This window comes from Macaca fascicularis, chromosome 2 (genome assembly GCF_037993035.2).
Source record: "Macaca fascicularis isolate 582-1 chromosome 2, T2T-MFA8v1.1".
In the NCBI taxonomy this organism is placed as follows: Eukaryota; Metazoa; Chordata; class Mammalia; order Primates; family Cercopithecidae; genus Macaca; species Macaca fascicularis.
This window is the reverse complement of record NC_088376.1, coordinates 172,791,675-172,812,088: the sequence shown is the minus strand read 5'-3', so window position 1 is coordinate 172,812,088 and position 20,414 is coordinate 172,791,675. Positions and strand designations below refer to the sequence as shown.

The window sequence follows — 20,414 nt, the reverse complement described above, 5'->3', positions numbered from 1 at the left end:
TTTTTTCATCCTGATGAAGTGTACTGCGTGTTCTGGAATTGCTGCATCTTTTTCCCTCTCATGGTAAGGGGAATGTCCAGCAGCATCATAAAAGCCCTGCATAACAACAACAAAAACAGCATCTTTCTGGTGCAAGATTGGTTTGACATTTTCTTTGTTCATTTGCTCTGCTCTGAAAATATCTTCAATGTGGCAGAACTTCCTTATTCTTATCAAAATTGTGAAGGGAGTCAGTAAAACATTCCTTGACGAAACAAATTATAGTAAATGTGCACAAAACCAGGCACTTAATTGTATGTTGTCTTCTATGACATTTTTTTTTCAGAAGCAAATATAGTTCTTATTAAAATGTCTTCTAAGAGAGCATGGTGTTTACTGTGTTTCTAAGGTAATGTTTTTGTTCAGTTGCTGTAATTTCCACAGATGATACTGAAAAAAGTGAAGAAGATGAATCAGTGGATAAGGATGTCCTCTTTCTCTTAAGATGAGCTTATATAGTTCTTTCAAGAATTACTAAACAGAAGTCCATCTTAATTTGCACAAAAGCAGATTTTTGCCTTTCATCTGCTGTATCAGGGAAGCAGAGTTCTTCATAAGTAACTTTCAGTAAGTTTTTTTGTGAATGATAAAACTTCTTTCTCCATCTTAGTGGCAAACATTTTGACACCATTCTGAAAATTACGGAAAATAAGCAGAAAGGAAAAACAGACACTGTGTGACACTGTCAAAAATCCCCGGGCATTTCAAAATGTTAGCTCTGCATGAAGGAATATGTATTTATCTAATTTCACACTTGGATAGTGAATCATTAATCCAGAATGAAAATGGACATTTTGCTTCTCAGGATTTCCCCTTTCTTTTAAAGTAGCCAGTCACACAGCTTAATTTTTCATCACTTAAACAAAGAAACAGTAATTTGAAAATTGTTTCTTGTACATCTCATTTTTCCACAAGCACTCTAATTAGACCACATGAAATATGAAGCTATTTACACATCTGTCCAATATAACTATTTGTCATTCCCCTATTTGACCTTGATTTTGTGGCTCTTTATTCTCTACTACTGTTTATTTTCTTGTAGAATTAGAAAAAAATCTAATTTTTAAACAAAACATTACATGGTTCTCAACCTTTTAGATTTCTTACTATTTTAAATATCGAGGTAAGCAAATTTGATTTTGTTTCCTTTACATTGTGAGAACATGTGTGGCCAGATGATGGCATGATATATGTGTTAATAGCTACCCTTTTGTAACTGCTACATTTAGCCTTATAACAAATTATTGAATAATCCAATTACTATTTCTCAAATAAATAAAATGACATTTGCAGAATCAGAAAACCCATAATTAATAAATATTTTCTGTTCATCAGTGAGATTATGTGGTTCAAATAGCTAACTGACATATCAAGTAAGATAGACTAAACAATTTTTAATATATTTAATGATAAAAATGTGTGTGTATGTGTGTTTCTGTGCCTTAACAAGAAGGATTTCAAGGATCTCTTCAAGGTCAGTGAACTAAAAAGCATTACGTAAGGGTTCAAACACAGGTTTAACAACACATATTGTCTTTGAAATCAGATATATTTCAAGAATCTCTAGACTTCTGCTGTTCAATAATTGTCTATGGGTCAACAGTAGTTCATTACCTTAATAGCAGTTCATTAACTTAAGCAATCCAGAAATTTTCTGTAGAAACACATGATAATAACGCAACAACATGTAAATACAAATACAAACAAATCAAAATAATTCATTTCGTGATCTAATAGCATTAAGCAACTACTCCTACCCCATGGCATATACATGCCTGCAGCTGGTAGATGCTGGGGTAGCAAGCTCGAGTCAGTCGGTAGTTGAATTTCAAACTCAATGAATTTCAGTAGTTGTAATGCAAGTTCAATGAATTTAATTATATCTTTTAATCTGTTCTTGTTAATGTTCAGCTATGATATCAGTGTGTATAAGGAATTATGCCAAATATAGAGCTTTTAAAATTTAATATTGTTAATCTAATTAATTAAAATTTAATCCAAGAAAAGAATGCATGTGGCATCATGCATGTGTTTTTCTTAATAAGTGCTTTAATTTTTTCAGTTGAATGACACTGCTATTAGAGAATCTTTTAGAATATCAATATCCTTATCCTTAACTCCCCTTTTGCTATAATACCTCGTTAAAACACACACACACATACACACACACACACACTTTTTTATTACTAAATACATTAAAATCATTTCATCTTTACCTTAGTCGGTATGTCAGTTTGCTATTTCAACCGCGGAATTTCATTGGCAAAGATTGAAAATATGTATTAATTATGGGTTTTCTAAGCTTGGCTGGAGTGACTTGACTCTGCCACTCAGCAGTCTCTTAAAGTCCCACAATGTTCAGTCTCACATTTCCTTCTCTGAGAATGCATAGTCTTCTTGAGTGAATTTATTTCCTTCTATTGCTTTTAAAAGCCCCACTAGAATGTAATCTCCCTGAGAGTAATTTTGTGCCTAGAACACTGACTGACATACAGTAGGTACTCAATATGTATTGATTGAATACATGAATGATGACCAGATAGGTGTCTCTGAATTAAATCTATCTCCTGAGCTCCAAATATTTAAATATTTATTCTATATCTCCAGGGGATTCTAAAACTCACTACACTAAGAGCAAAATTCTTATTTTTCCAAACCTACCCAAACTTTGTTGCTTATCTGAAAAAAAAAATTCATTTTCCCAGTTGTCAAACCAAAATTCATGGCTGCATCTTCAACATTTCTTTTGCCTCTGTACAATACAGCTAGCACCAAATTCTGTCAATTTTCTCAGGGAATTTGGAGGCCACATATTTTGGTGTTTTTCAACTTTTTAAAGACTGAAACAAAACAAAACCCTCTACATTAAAAATCAGTTTTCCCTCTAACAACTTACAGCTCCAGATCTTAGATTTGAATCTTTAGTTCATTTTGACTTGGATATTTTTGTATGTGTATGGTGTAAGACAAGGGTCCAGTTTCATTATTTTGCATGTCAATATACAGTTTTCCCAACAACTTTTGTTGAAGAGATAGTCCTTTTGCCATTGTGTATCCTTGGCACCCTTGTCAAAGATTAATTGACTGAATATGCCTGGATTTATTTCTAAGTATTTTATTCCATTCCATGTAAATGTGTGTTTTTACACAGTTCTATATTTAATCACTATAGTTTTGAAATCAGAATGTGTGATGTTTCCATCTTTGTCTTTTGCTTTGGCTCTTCAGGGTCTTTTAATTCCATATGAATTTTTGAATTGTGTTTTCTTTTTCTGTAAAAAAAAAAAGCCACTGAGATTTTGAGAAGAATTGCACTGAATCTGTAGATCCCTTTGGGTAGAATGGACATTTTAGCAATATTAAATCTTCCTATTTATGAACATGAATGCTTTTCTCTTTGTTTACGTCTTTTTCAATTTCTTTCATCAGTGATATATAATCTTCAGTGTACAAATCTTTCACCTCCTTGGTCAAGTTTATTCCTAATTAATTTAATTGTTTGATGCTATTATAAATGGGATTTTTTAAAAATTTCATTTTCATATTATTTAATATTACTGTTGATTTTTTATATAATTTCTATAATTATATAGAAATGCAGCTGATTTTTGTATGCTGATGTTGCATCCTGAAACTTTATTGTATTTGTTTTAAGTTCCAACACATTTTTTTGGAGTCTTTAGGATTTTCTACACGTAAAAATATGTTTTCTGAAAATAGAGACAATTTTAGTTCTTCCTTTCTGATTTTGATTATTTGACTTCTTTTTCTTGCCTAATTGCTTTGGCTAGAACTTCCAGTACTATGTCAAATTGAAGTGGCGATAGTGGGTTTTTGTGCCTTCTTCCTGATCTTAGAGAAAAAAGCTTTCAGTTTTTTACCATCGAGAATGATGTTAGCAGTGGATTTTCAGATGTGGTCTTTATTGGGTTGAGCTACTTTCCTTCTCCACCTAGTTTGTTAAGAGATTTTACCAAAAAATGTTTTGAATATGTCAATTTTTTTCTGCATCTATTAAAATAGTTATGGTATTTTAATCTTTTAATTTGTTATTATGCTGCATCATGTTAATTGATTTGCATATATTGAAAACAATCTTGAATTTTTGGGATACATTTTGCTTGGTAATGGTGTATGATCCTTTTAATGTGCTATTGAATTTGGAATTTGGTTTGCTGATATTTTGTTAAAGATTTTTGCAGTGAACTTGGCAATGATTTAATGTATAGAAGACCAAAAGCATAAGCAACAAATGCAAAATTAGACCAGCAAAACTATATCAAATAAAAAAGCTTCTACACAGAAAAAAAGTCAACAGAGTGAAAGGGCAACCTATAGACTGAAAGAAAATATTTGCAAAGCATCCATCTGGTAAGAGACTAATGTACAAAATACAGAAGGATCTCCTACAACACAATGACAATAAAACAAATAATACGATTTTAATAGGCAAACATCATATATAGACATTTCTTCAAAAAAGACATACAAATGGTCAACAGGTATATGAAAAGATGCTCAGCATCACTAATCATGAGGGAAATAAAATCAAAACCACAATGAGGTTAACCTTTCATATGTTAAGATGTCTATCATAAAAAATAAAAATAAAGAAGATAACAAGTATTGGTGAGGAAGGAGAATAAATTAGAACCCCCCCTTTTTTTTTTGAGGCAGAGTCTCGCTCTGCCGCCCAGGCTGGAGTGCAGTGGTGCAATCTCGGCTCACGGCAAGCTCCGCCTCCTGGGTTCACTCCATTCTCCTGCCTCAGCCTCCCGAGTAGCTGGGACTACAGGTGCCTGCCACCACGCCCGGCTAATTTTTTTGTATTTTTAGTAGAGACGGGGTTTCACCGTGTTAGTCAGGATGCTCTCGATCTCCTGACCTCATGATCTGCCCGCCTCGGCCTCCCAAAGTGCTGGGATTACAGGCGTGAGCCACTGCGCCTGGCCAGTTAGAACCCTTTTACATTGTTGGTCTGACTGTAAAATGGTGCAGCTACTATGAATAACAGTATAATAATTCCTCAAAATTTAAAAATAGAATTTTTGTATGATCCAACAATATCATTGGGAGTATATAATTGAAGAAGTGAAATGAGGATCTCTAAGAAATGTATTTATTCTCATGCTTGTTGGAGCATTCTTCCCAATAGCCAAGATATGAAAACAACTAAATACCCACCAAAAGATGAAGGGATAAAGAACATGTAGTTTATAAATGCAACAGAATGTTACGTAGCCTTAAAAAAAAGAGGAAATCTTGCCATCTGCAACAACATAGATAAACCTGGAGGGCATTATGCTTAATGAAATAAGCCAGTTACGGAAGGTCAGTACTGCATGATTCCACTTAAATTAGATATCTAAAATAGTCAAAGTCATTAAAACAGAAAGCAGAATGGTGGGTGCCAGGGTTGGAGGTCGGGGAAAATAGGGATTTGTTGTTCAACAGATAACAAACTTTTAGTTATGCAAGATAAAAAAGTTCCAGAGATCTGCTGTGCAATGTTGTGCCTGTAGTTAACAGTATTGTATAGTGCACATAAAGATTTAAGAGGTAGATCGCATGTTAAGTGTTCATACCACAATACAAAAAGTAACCTATCTTCATTTGTAATTTTTTCTTATGGACAATTAAGAGAACTTGCTGCTGCTTTCCAGAGTCAGTCTTCCACTGGGGCATTACTGTTGGATTATCTTCTTTTTTTCATACCCCTCTTCGCTCACTCTCCAAAGTTTACTGTGCCTCTGTGTATACGTGGAGGGGATACTCTTCCATGTTAAAAACCATCAGTCACGTATTTCTGGTATTGCTCTTATTGTTATTATACGTAATCAAAGAGTTATCTATACTCATGACTTGTCTTTCCTTCCAGGCAGCCAATTTCTTAATATCTTGCAACTCATTTTCCCTCATGTTTATTCACTGAAATTCTTTTCTCATGTCATCAGTAACCTCCAAACTACTCAATCCAATCACCTTTTTGTGGTTCTTAGCTTTTGTATTGACTTATTAACTTACTATTTCTAAACATTTTATTGTACTATGCCAAGTGCTTCTCTACATTGTTTGTCTGTGTTGAATATCCATTCATTCTTGAAACTTTTCCTTTCTTCCTGAAGCCTTGTTAAATCTTAATATTTTTACCTAAAAAAATCTTATTATCTATCAAATCTTGCCACTATCTTCTAAATACATACATTTTTCAAGGTTCTTTTCTAATCTTTTTTTTTTTTTGTGCACCATAATCTCTTTCTTATAATACTATCTTATATTTCCAATCCTTAATAATTATCTTTTTGTGTGTAACACCTAGACATAAATCTGATAGCCCCAATCTTGCTTCCCCCACCCTCCTGCCCCGAGATGGAATCTTGCTCTGTCGCCCAGGCTGGAGTACAGTAGTGCGATCTCCTCTCACTGCAACCTCCGCCTCCCGGGTTCAAGCGATTCTCCCACCTCAGCCTCCCAAGTAGCTGGGATTACAGGCGCACACCACCAGGCCTGGCTAATTATTGTATTCTTAGTAGAGACAGGGTTTCACCATATTGGCCAGGCTTGTCTCGAACTCTGGACCTCGTGATTCACCCGTCTCGGCCTCAGAAAATGCTGGGATTACTGGCGTGAGCCACTGCGCCTGGCCTCATTCTTGCTTTTTCATTAGGCTCCACATGCTTATTTTTACCTGATAGACATTTTAAACTTCTTTTCTGCTAAAACCTCAAATCTAAAATGTCTAAAATCAAATGTAATGGCTCTCCTACCTTTTAGGAGGAGAATTTTTCTGCAAGCGTGGTTTTCCATTACACAAACATCCCTTTGCTTTCCTCTACCTGTTGAGACATGGGTTTTTTTTCCTCAAAGGTATAATCTTGTTCCAGGTATCTAAGTATCAACAAGTTCCTGCTTTATGCTCTGAATATTGTGCCCTCCCTCAACTTTTTTTTCTAAATATCTTTCAATTATCAAATAAAATTTATATCATTCGTTACCTCCTCTGGGAAACTTTCACAGATATCTGGTCTTAATTAAATGTTCCCCCTCTGTGTTTCCATTGCATGCTACACAACTCTCTATTCCAGCACTTATAAATCAACACTATGTGAAATTTATTTGTTGGTCTCCCTGAATAGATTATTAAAACTTGTGAGTAAGGATTATGTCTTCTTTATTCTTATATCACCATTTTACTAGGTAGATGTGTACCACAGATTGATTTTTTTAAAAAAGAGAGAAAAAAGGAAAATAAAAGAGAAAAAAAGTTTCCTTTTTTCTCCAAATCAGGAATTGATGAATTCTATTCGTTTGTAATCATTAACAGTCTAAATTGTGACTTCTTTCCAACTCTTGTTGATACGATAATTATTTTCTGGTTTTTGTTTTTCTCTTACTTGCTTTCAATTTTAAATGCTGCTGCCATAGTTCTTGATCTTAAAGTCCAATTGGTTCTGAATAATTTCAATGGTATCCTAACGGTTTTCTTTGTTTCTTTTCCCTCTCGATTACATTGTCTTCTTCACACTGCCACTAAATCAATTTTTCTAAAGTATTTCTTTAAGAAAATTATTTTTCCAAATCTTTCAGTGGCTTATAATCATCTGGCGATTAAAGGCCTAGCATCTACCATCACTCTAATTTCTTTGTGACCAATCTGTTTGTCCAAGCTCTCATCAAATACTCTAATATATCATCCCCATGTTTCAGTTCAGTGGGCGTCCTTCTTATTTTGAGCCCATATTTTGCACCTTCGTCCACCTCCTATGCTGTTGCCCCTCACTCTGTTATATTCAGATTCTTTTTCCTCATTATTTTTTTTCCATTTCCCCTATTTCAAAACGTTTTTCAACCCTGAGGCATGCAAGAAGGATCTTGTGATTGATATTGTACTGTCTGCTTCTCTTGGAACTCATCTCTCTCCTCAAACAGCTATAGAATTTTACTTTGTGATACTACTCAGGTGGCCCAAGTCTGTCCTTTCTTCTTATCTTTCATAAGTATTGTAGTGACTACTCTACTTGCAAGATCTTTTCTACTGTATATTATAGCCTTTGAGATCAGAGGTTTACATTTCTGTCTTGAACCTATGAGTGTTCAATTCATCTTTGCTTAACATCAGAATACCGGACAGGTTAAAGGCATCAGCAAGTGAATAAAGAATCCATTCTTCTGAAATGACCAGCAGTTCTATACTCACTTTCTAAAATAATAGCCAGTAGGTGTTCTAAAGAGAAAAAATCGAATCTGTCACCCTTTTCTTTTTTCTTTTTGAAACGGAGTCTTGCTCTGTCGCCCAGGCTGGAGTGCAGTGGTGCCATCTCGGCTCACTGCAAGCTCTGCCTCCCAGGTTCACACCATTCTCCTGCCTCAGCCTCCCAAGTAGCTGGGACTACAGGTGCCCACCACCATGCCCGGCTAATTTTTTTTTTGTATTTTTAGTAGAGACGGAGTTTCACCATGTTAGCCAGGATGGTCTCGATCTCCTGACCTCATGATCCACCCGCCTCAGCCTCCCAAAGTGCTGGGATTACAGGCTTGAGCCACTGCATCCGGCCTCTGTCACCCTATTCAATGATGTTCTAGACTATGTGGGCAGCCAAATTTACATCACCTACTACTCTGTGAGTACTCATTGTGATATGTACTTAACTTTTATTTGCAGAAACTTGTTGCCCTCCTTATTACAAACAATATTTATTTTTACATCCAATTCTCAATCTACGTCCTTTATAATCACTTAAAGAGAGTGAGAGGAACTTCACATACTAAAAGTCTCATGTCTTACAAAATACATCTAGTGGCAAATGGGTCTGCCACTTGTAATACTGAGGAAGCCTTTGGGTACCTTTGAACTTTCAGAGTCAGGCAGTTGCAAGGAATGCCTCGTTTGTTGAGGGTAGTGGCACTGCCTTCCACATCCAGCTGTGGTGGTGCCATATGTGAGGCTGAAGGCCCAGATAGTCAGCCTTTTAAGCTTTTGTGAAAAATGAATTTACAAGTCACCTTCATAATTGCATGGTTAAGAGAATCTCCACCCTAATCACCATCATAAGTCTCAGCTGATGAATTTATTATACACCACCTCAGGTGATAAAACAAAGCCAGAGTTTGTTCACAGTGCAGCACCCATGTAACCTGCTTTCAAACACAATTTCTTGAATTAATGCAGAAGAGCTTTCTTTTAATAAGACAAAAAGATAAGAGCTCTCTCCTTAGCTTAAGAATAAAGCCATAATACATTTTTATAATGTTTAAGAGAAATCTGTTTATTCATTTCAATAACCATTAACTAAAGCCCAGCATAAGTGACATTCTGTGCTAGGGTCTAAAGTCATCAAGATAAATGAGATTCAGTCCCCTACCCTTAAGAAATTCAGTGTATGAATGAGAAAACAATAGCTTCAATATCAAGGCTCTGGAAACTGTCCACTAAAATATCCTAACTCTTTTTTCTTTTTTTTTTTTTTACATGCCACACTCTTTCCACTCTCTGGTGTATTGTACTCTTCCCCAGAAGGGTTTTTTTTTTCCCTTTTCTTTTAGACAGAATTTTGCTCTTATTGCCCAGACTGGAGTGCAATGGTGCGATCTCTGCTCACTGCAACCTCCGCTTCCCAAGTTCAAGTGATTCTCCTGCCTCAGCCCCTTGAGGAGTTGGGATTACAGGCACCCGCCACCACACCTGGCTAATTTTTTTTGTATTTTTAGTAGAGACGGGGTTTCGCCATGTTGGCCAGACTGGTCTCGAACTCCTGACCTCAGGTGATCCACCTGCCTTGACCTCCCAAAGTGCTGGGGTTACAGGTGTAAACCACCGAGCCCAACCCCCGGAAGGTTCTTGATCATCCCCTCCATCTGCTAAAACTCTAGGATTTATTAATCCACTTAACAAATATTTATTATGTTTAGTAACTAAACGGGATATAGAGCTGAACAAAACAAGTATGGCTTCCCTCTGTGACAAATTTCATTGTAGCAGGAAGAGACATGTAATGACTTGGCAAGTAAATAAATTATATAATTTTAGAAAGTGCTGTTGACCAAGGAAACTTCTGAGGAGGGTGACATTGGGTCAAAACCTAGATGCTAAAAAGAAGCTGGCCATACACAGATCTGCTTAAGAACCTTCTAGGCAGAAAGAACTAAAAATACAAAGGTATTGAGTGAGAAAGCATGTTGAGTTCTCTGAGGGACAGAAAGAAAGCCAATGGAATGTAAAAGTTGTAAAGACATTACACAAAATGCAAAGGTGTAGGAAATAAATCCTGAGAGTTAAGCAGTAGCGTGTGTATTGACTATGCCAACATTGCTACTGACAAGATATGTGTACCTGGCAGATAGAACAACTGTGCCAATAGGGCACTGTGAAGCTCTGGTTATTAACCCTAAGGACACAACATGTGAAGTTCAGAAAGTATAGGGCAATAAAGACAAATAATAAGAACAGGCAATGGCTGTAGCGTTACATGGAAGCTCCAGAAAAGGAGGACAGACTGACTGAAGGGAAAACAGTGAGAAATGACTCTAAAGCACATAGCAATTACCGCAGAGATGTGGCTGGACAGGAGGACTGGCTCCAAGGAAATGACAGCTGTGCATTTAGAAGAGCTAGGAAATGCTTGGTTTAATGTTTTGCTCTCGTCGTCTTGACATTCTTAATACTTTTTGATCAAGGAGCCCAAGAATTTCAATTTATGTTGGATCCCACAAATCATGTTACCTGTCCTGCTAGTCAGAGCAAAGTGATCTAAGAAAAATGTAATAAAGATGCATTAGAAACATTTTAATACAAATGTCTAGAAATGATTGAATAAAAAATTAAGTAAAACTGTAAATATACTTTCATATATGGTTGAATTTTCAAAAATTAGTAGGTACCATACACTGAGAAGAGGCAATACAAACCAGAACAGTCATGAGAAGGTCATCTTACCACATGCCAGATGTCAGTATTTAAAGCCAGTCTGCAGTAACTAAGGAAATGGAATTATCACAGGAATAGGCACAAACGCACACAGGTACACACCTAAACATACATACACACCAGAATAGGGCTATGTACATGGATAGATATTTCATATATCTCAGAATTGGCAATGTAAATCCATGGGGAAAAGGTAGACTGCTCAAAAACTGGAAAGTAAGTTACCTAACAGGCGTTAGCAAACCTATTTCTATTTCACACTACACCAGAAAAAAGAAAAAAAAAAATCTATCTGGGTGGAATAAAGTCCAAATGTAAAAGTACAGCTTTTACATGTTAAGGAAAATATAGGTGACTGTTTTTAAGATCTCTGGTCAAGTTTGGATGTATGTGTTAAAAGATAAATGTGAATTAAAAATTGTCAAATTTGGCAGCACTAAAATTAAAAAACCTCTTTAAAATCACTTTAAAATGAGATGATGAGCTACTGAGTTTTCAGTATGTATAATAAGATAAAATCGTTGTTTCCAGAATATATACAGATTTCCTTTAAATAAACATTTCAACAAACAAAAAGCTTAAGATTATAAATTCTCATTCATAGAATAGGAAACAAAAATATTCAATAACTCTAAGATGTTAGTAACCTCATTAGCAATAAGCCACCAATATAGATAACCAAAACTTGTATTTGCACTCAAAATTGATTTACAGAATGATGTACAGTGTTATACTCATAAAGTTTTTAAAAAGCTTAAAAATTTTTAACATTAAAATTGTGCTTCTGTGTATCAATTAAATGTACACATTATATGTGGCAAACATGTGAAATATGCCTGTGAGATTCTCATCAAATTCATTTTTAGTCATTAAACAAACCTTTCAAGTACTAACAATGTGAAGGGCACTGAGATTCTTCAGGGCATACAATGATGAAAGCACTCACATCCTGCCCTGAAGGCACACATGATCTTGTAGGAGAAATAGAGCATGCACACAAATCACTAAAGCACACCCGAGACACTGGGAAAATCTGGAAACACAGAGATAAAATGCTGCATGATCCACAATTGATTAGTTGAGTAAGTTAATTCCTCTCTTCCAAAATTCATTTTCACTAAAACTTGGGAAAAAGTCAGCTTCTATCAATACTGTAAACATACCAATGCAATTAACATTTGGGCAGTGGGGTTTGAGTGCCAAAAGACTTTGAGAGAAGTAGATGGGATGTGCAGGATAGCCTGGGCAAGAATATGCATCTGTTAATGGTTTGCAATGCCTCAGACTTTACATTATTTATGAAAATAATTCTTTTGATACATTAATATATAAATAATATTTAAATATAATACTGATAAAATGTATAATATTCACAACATTACTACAAGGTGGATATTATTTTATCCAGTTTACTGAGAGAGAAATGTAATCTTTGCATGGATAAGTTAGCCAAGGTCATGGGCTCAATGAGCAGCAGATCTAAGATCCAAATCCCAAGACTAGCCGACTCTAAGGTCTATGGCCATTCTTGGAATAATGTCTTCTAAGGAATTATATTATTTTGCATCTGGATATTTTTATGTATATTTTTAAAACTGAACATTTTTAAAAAGTGAAGTGTTTTAAGTGACTTCCATCAGCAATTCTTAAAAGAGTGAAATTATCTAGACACTGTGAAACAGAATTTACTTATGTGGAATCTAAGTTGAACTTATAGAAGCAGAACAGAATAGTGGTTGCCAGGAGCTGGGGGTGGGTGAGTGAGGAGAGGCTAATCAAAGGGTATGGACTTTCAACTGTAAGATAATTAAGTTCTGTGGATCTAATGTATAGTGTAGTGAAATACTATACTATAGGTAATGATATTCCATTATTTCCTTTAAATTTATAAGAGAGATACTGTGTCCTCACCCCACCCCCCCACACACACACACTCAAGGGGTAACTATGGGTGGTGATTGATGTGTTGATTAATTTGACTGCAGTAATCAGTATATAATGTAGACAAATATAAAATCACCTTATGTACCTTAAATATACACAATTTTTATTTTTCAATTAAATATCTTAACATTTTAAAAACTAGAAACTAAAAATAAATAAAAAATGGATTGTTTTAAGTAACTTCTATCAGTGAGTCTCAATACATGTTTTCTGAATCTTTGGTGTCTCAAGCGAAGTGTCCATGTATATCATGTATATTCTTCAGGTTGAATTCTACGATTCACACTTATCAGAAGATAGTATTTACAATATGTAGCATGTAATATTTAGTAACTGTCACCCACACTAATGGTAAAGCATAGTGTCATGGAAAATATTTGTTTACTCTCAATTTTGATTCAGTAATTGTGTGCTTTTAGAAATTTTCATTGCCATTTAAAAAATGAAAAAAATTAGAAGATTTTATTGTTTGTTAGATATGTATTTGTTTAATAAATATTTATTAGATGTTATCATTGTGCTATATCCAATTCTAGGTACTATGGTTACAGCAAAAACTTAGGGCTTCACAGAGCTTTCACTCCAGTGGGGGAAGAGAGTGGGAAAAAATATAAAAATTCTGATAGGGATATTTGCTATGGAGAAAAACAAGCAAATAAGAGAATGGCCAGGGACTGGGAGAGAGGGTGTTCAGGAAATGGATGGAATTTGATCCTAAGGCAAGTAAAATTGCAGGTTCGGATGATATGACTAATTGAAAGACATTTCTCTCTGACTTGGCATTTCTGTGATCAGCTAAGCTGCTTGCTTTGCTCCATTCGTACTCAGGTTAATTGGTTGGGAGAGATTCTTGACAGAAATCGGCTGTGAATGTTTGCATTCATTTATTACTCTTATTTTCAAGAGGAAAATGAGGATTATACTCCTTAGATAAAAGGTTGAACAAAGCAAGTTTTTATCTTCTGCAGAGGGGTAGTTAGTCTTGCTCTAGGTTTGACAGAGATTTGGAAAGCATTTTGTGGATAATGTGGAAAGTAGGTTCAGATCTGCCCTCAGAACCCAGGTTTCTCAGCTGAAAAACTCAGAGTCTCTTTTCTCTGAGACACGATGTATTATTTCATGAAGGTCACTGTAATTCTTTTCTACCTCCTGGAGAAAATTCTTGACATCAACTTGAAGGTGCTCTTATAAAGAGACTCGATACAGAAACATTCATTTCTTTTCAACGTGTTTAATTCCTTACTCTGACACTGGCTAGTTACATGACCTTGGGCAAATTGCTTTCTCTCACAAAACTTCTGATTCTCCCAGACAAGTTCCCTTTTCTTCATCACTCAAACAAGTCTTGAAATCTCATCTCCCGTAGGAAGCAATTCCAATAAATTAGAGAAAAAATGATTAATTCCAATATGCCACTTCCATTGTGCTTTTCTTCTATTCCTACATATCTACTAAACGCACTTATTTCCACTGTTTACAGCTAGTAAAAAGATACTCTATTTTCATTTTATTGTTTATTTAAAATTATTTGTTTATGTTGTCATCCCATGTGCATACTATAGGGGGAAAAAGTAGTATCTTTTCCTCACCCATCTCAAGGTTCATGCTTCTACCCTACGGCGATGGCAGATTAAAAAAAGAAAAGCATGGCAAATTTATTTCATGGAAATTATACATGACCCGAGTCTTCAGAAATAAAAATGCAAAGACCCAGGGAAAGCTGTGTATTTTTTATGGACAGTCCTGAAGAAGTATGATTGGAGGACAAAAGGCTATGTGTGTTCTTATGGTAATAAACTGGGGGAACGCATCCAGATTCTTTTTTCAGATTCTTCTTGGCCTCTGGGTATACACGGAATCCTTTTGGAATGAGGGTTGTATAACCTACTTTCAAAGGAGATAGGTCAGAGTGTTTTTTACAACCTTGTTTCAGGGAAGAAAGGCAGGAAAAATTCAGAGAGTAACTGAGGTTACTCCAAGGTGCCATAATCGGGGTAGCATGTTCTGAGCCCTGACAATACTTACATATTTTGTAGATAATATTCCAAATTAATTGAGTTATATGTTCATGTTTCAGACTCACTGAAAACTGTTTTTACCCTGTACCATCGAATTCTGCTCAACAACAGAGATTTGTTCAGGAGTAACACTTCAGATGGCACCTTGGTTGCCAGAGAAATGGCCTAACATAGGGATATGTCTGAACAGAGGGGCTCAATATGGCTTTTATATCTGGTTTCCTGTGTCTTAAGCTCAGTGTCTGACACTTTAAGAGTGCTCGGTATTTACTGGTCAGATGATTTGTGGCAGAATGAATGGCAGCTTTGCCTAAGAGTATCAGGACATTGGTCCTGGAATCTAAAGTTTCTGCAAAATTCAGTCACGGCTTTGTCAAACTGTCTCTGGAGGGAATGGGGGGTGATGGGACAAGAAATTGTGGGAATCTGGTTTACTTTCATTTCTGAAACTATTGAGTTGCATGATTTTGGCAAAACACTTACCCTCCTTGACCCTTAGGTATCTACTCTGTCTCTCTCTCTCTCTCTCTCTCTCTCTCTCTCTCTCTCTCTCCTCCCTCCCTCTCTTTCTCTCTTTCTCTTCCTCCCTCCCTCTCTCCATTTAATATATATGAACTGAATGAGTGACTTCTAGGTATAATATCGTAGAGTTCATGATTGTATCGACAATCCAGCTAACCCCCCGCTTGTAACCCCACTCACCACTTCAGATAAACCACACTTTTCCTAGGGACTGTATTTAAAGTAGGCAATGCTGTGATCAGAGTTCAGGTCTGGGTGACTATAATCATTTCCAATAGCAAGATGGGATAACGGTTATGCTTCCAACTGTACCAAGGAAAGAGGTGTTTGCTGAGCATTGGAATCCCCAGTGCAGCAGGGAAGTAACATAAGAACTTAAACCGATGTAGGCTTGAGACAACATGAGCTTGATGCCCAGCAGGTAACTGTATCCTTTATTTGTCAAATAATGTCAAAAAGAGCTATATACATAGAAATGTGCTAGAAAATACTAATACGTATAGCGCTGCTATTGCAGCTGAATATAATCTGCCTCACACTCAAAACATTGCAAAAATTAATGAGTGCAAAATGCTTTTGGGAAGAGAATGAACCTTCCTGAGCTCTGTCTAGGCCAGTGAAATGGGCTGACACTAAATAACCCAAAGGCTCCCTAAGCAGGGTGCCATGAATATTACCATATGTATTACATTGCATTAACATCATGAGTGATTAAATTAGCTATCACCTAAACAGGACAATGGCTAAATCATCCTTACCAGGCAGAGCAGAAAATTGCACACAGCTTTTGGGTATGGGGCAGTGAATAAGATCATAGCACTTCAGTGTCAACTAGGCAGAGTCAGCACTAAACGAAAATTGTTCAGTTCACAAGATACCCTGGCTATTTTCCAGGGAATGCTTCCCCTGCAATTAAACATTAAGAGGGCATCAGTATACCCCATACTAACTCAGGGCTGTGGCGTTTACTTATCCATTTTGAGAACACATATAGAAAGAGAGAACACTATTACCACACGTGGACATATGGGCAACATCCCAGCTGAATAATAAACTCCAGTCTATTTTTTCCTTTACATTGCAAATCTCCATATTTGAGGGTCTTCCTGCAGCTAACAAAAGAGAGTACAGAGAGAGGTGACAACAAGCTAGTGCTGTCTTGAACATCATTTATGGGGATTATGGTATGACTTTTTAGGATAGCACCACAAATCATTATACTGGCTATTCATTAGAGGAAAGAAAACTTCTGTGAGAACCAAGACATAGCACATTGTAATCTCAAGAGCTCCTTCTTGGTCAATGGCGTGTACTAATCATTGCCAGGGGAAAATCATGTTTTTATTTTTTTGCTCGAATAATAAAGAACTCCTGAGCCACTCTAAGGGTGTCAAAAGCTCACTATGTGGTCTCTTGTCCTCTTTGGCCACTGGGTTGCTCCCATGTACTTCTGTGATTTTGAAGTTACCCTTACCTTCTCATACTTGAATTCTTTCCTCTGTCTCTCTTCTGTTAACCAGAAGCTTTGTGCGAGCCATTGCTGCAACTTCAGTGAATAGTGTTCTTATGAATAACACTGCATTTTTCTGAAGGCCTCCGAAACAAAACAGCTGGTTGGTTTAACAACCGCCCTTTCCAAGATTTTTCTGCATGATTAGAAATATAAGCATACTGCTTAGAATCTGGGGACTCTCTCCCTTCCTTTAGAAAACAGAACAACAACAACAACGAAGGCTGTTATTTTGCTGCTTGCAGGAAAGAAATAGCTGCTTGATAAGAAATAAGTACAAATTGTGAAACTACTTCTCCAAGTCTGTCCATGTTTCAGATTCATGGCCCACAGTCCCAAGCTACATCTCCATTGACAGGTTTCTCCTTTTAATACATTCTAGTGGGAATTTGGCCAATAGGACATGGTTACAACAGCTTGGAAATCACAGTTTTTTATCTTGTACGGGTGAAGAACAAATTCTTAAAGATGGAAAAGTTAAACACCGAGTCACTAATAGAGATGGCGAATGCTCAGAATGACTTTCTATATTATGAGAATTTCTAAATACTGTTTTACAATGTGACTTTTATGAAACTTTTGTTACTGTACCTGCTCTGTTTTTGTTTTTTAGCAAGAGCGATAATTTCCTGGGAACTCCATCTAGCAAATAAATAGTCTTTTTGGGAAAAATAATATATCAAATTGTTCTGTTTCATCAATAAGTTATAAATAAGATTCCCTTGGATGGAAAATAAATTGGAATTTGTTTTATTTTATAAAATACTTATTTGAATCACAAATTTTCTCCCTCCCCCCATGGAGATTTCATCAACTGAAGTCTGGTTTCATGGGTGTGCTACCGATACAGTCAAATAGGACTCCAAACTAAATATGGCTCATATTTGGGATTTAATGCTTTGAAGTTTCCATTTTGAAATTCTTCATAAGGTTACCTTTACATTTATGCTTTATAAGTAGAGTCCAGTGGAGGAAAGAAACATGTGCTGGGTTCTTGGAATCTCAGCAAATAGGTGGTCCAGCTCACACCATGTATGTTTTTCTGCAACAGGTTCTCTAAGGCCCATCCTTGCTCTCTGGTGCCCCAGTCTGGCCTTGCCGCCCCCTTCTCATTGCCACCTACTGACTAAGGCTGCCAAATGCCTCTGTGGGGATCTGAGAGTGGGCACAAGGAACACTGAGGTTACACACTCTCCTGGAGTCACCAGGCAGGGCAAGGCAACAGCCATTTCTCCCCTGCAGTGGTAGCACCTGGACATATTTTTCCAGCCACTTGCCCAGGAGAGGAGACAGCAGAAGAGTGTGGAAAGGGGAGATTAACTTTATTACCTCCTGCAAGGTCTGTGCATTTTCTTTTTATACTGAGTGGGGCAGTAGACAACCCTGTCTCAACTCCTGTAATTCTAAAAACTGTCACTCATGACTTTCTTAATAGTAAATCTAAAGGTTTTATTGATCGGTTATATAAAAATTTGCTGAAACGAAAAGAATTGCTTCTAAAATAATTTCAACTATGATCTTCACTTTTAAAGCCCCCTGCAGAGGTTGAGGGAGAAGAGGCACAGAGCTGGTTGGTGACTCTTTTAGTCAGATTCTTTTGGTTGCAAGCAAGAGAAAATCACGAACACTCCCTCGAGGAAAAGTGAGTCTGTTATAAGGCGTGAACAGTGAATGCCATCAGCAGCAAGCACCTCAGGTGACTGCTTCTCACTCCATTTCTGTCGAGAGCTTACAGTCTCCCCAGGACGTCTCTGCTTCTTTCTACGTATCACCTTCCTCATCGCTTTGATTTGTATATGGCTCACCACGGTCTGTCATAGGTTTCAACTTCTGCATTGCAACTTTATAAAGTCAGTTCCCGCTGCTAACTACCTCATTACCTGGATATTTCTCACCGGCTCTTCTTTCATGCTAGGACACATCATTACTGTCAGGCCCCGACTACAAATTGTCTATTCCTTGGTCAGATCCTTAACTCAGTTACCTGAGCTATGGACAGGGTGTTGTGTAGGAAAATGGGTCTCCTTCTTCATGGAGGGCTGTGGACAGGGCAGGCCCTTTAATGGACACCTACTGCAGCAGCACATTCTTTCTCTGCTCCTGAATTGATCCCGTCACTTTTATTCCCGATTTCAAGGCCCCATCATGCCAGTGGTTCAGTGAGGCACAAAATTATGTTCATACTCTTTTCTTTCCCTCATGCATCACTTCCATTGGCTGTACCTCCTCAATTTTTCTTTTCGTATTCTGTGATTGGCTTCAGAATAAAATCCAGTGTCTTTAGTATGGCATGAAGACCTTCCCGGCATGGTTCCTGACTGGTCTCCAGTCTATTCTCTGTCACTCTCTGTTTCCCACCCGCCAGCATTGCTGTTAAACTACTTGCAGTTCTGTAGAAGAGCCGCCGTCTTTCTCATCTTTATGACTTCCCACATCCTGCTGTTCTTCCATAACACAAGCACAAGGCATCTGCCTTCCTCAGAGCACCGATCACGCACTTATCACAAGGCATTGCTGCTGTTTCTTTAAGTGGTTTCCCAGTAAGTTGTGAGCTTATTGAGGACACACACCATGTTTCAGTTTTCTGTATCTCTTACATCAAGCAGAGAGCAGAATATATGGTACATGTTAATTAAATACATATTACCATAGGTCCCATATCTTAAAAATTTCAGTGACCCTCACGTTGCTCTCAGTATAAAGCACACACTCTTAAGCAACTCTCCCATATCATCTTTTCGTTACTCTTCCATTTTATATTCCAACAATACGGAAACACTTTTGCTTAGTCATTTTCTCATGCTAATTTGTGTCTCTTTGCTTTTATAACTGATGTTCCTTATGTCCAGAATACCTTTCTCCAAAGTTTCTGCACAAGAAATTCCTACTTATTCCTAAGTGTTTACCTCAAGCATCGGCTATATTGGGAAATCACCGTGCTCTCTTTTATTTCCCTCTCTTCTCGTAATTTTAGACTCGTTCCTCTTTAGCATCTTGTAAAATTTCTTCTCTCTGGTATTGTACTTTTATAAAAGTATACCTGTTGCTTTTATTGTCTTTCTCTTTAGAGAAAGGAGACCGGGGGAAAAAAAAAAAAAAAAAGCTGGGCGCGGTGACTCACGCCTGTAATCCCAACACTTTGGGAGGCTGAGGCGGGTGGATCACGAGGTCAGGAGTTCGAGACCATCCTGGATTACATGGTGAAACCCATCTCTACTAAAAATACAAAAAACTAGCCAAGTGTGGTGGCGGGCGCCTGTAGTCCCAGCTACTTGGGAGGCTGAGGCAGGAGAATGGCCTGAACCCAGGAGGCGGAGGTTGCAGTGAGCCGAGATCGCGCCACTGCACTCCAGCCTGGGTGACAGAGCGAGACTCTGTTTCAAAAAAAAAAAAAAGGACACAGGTCCTTCTTTCATCATCAATATATAATGAGACACATTTAGAGATAGAACATAAT

The 20,414-nt window shown here is 37.0% G+C and overlaps 1 long non-coding RNA gene across 2 annotated transcripts in view; it reads right to left on the bottom strand.

The window, feature by feature from the left end:
• The window catches only part of LOC102128784 (uncharacterized), a 530,667-nt gene that overhangs the window by 144,286 nt on the left and 365,967 nt on the right, over positions 1–20,414 (bottom strand). The window lies entirely within an intron of this gene.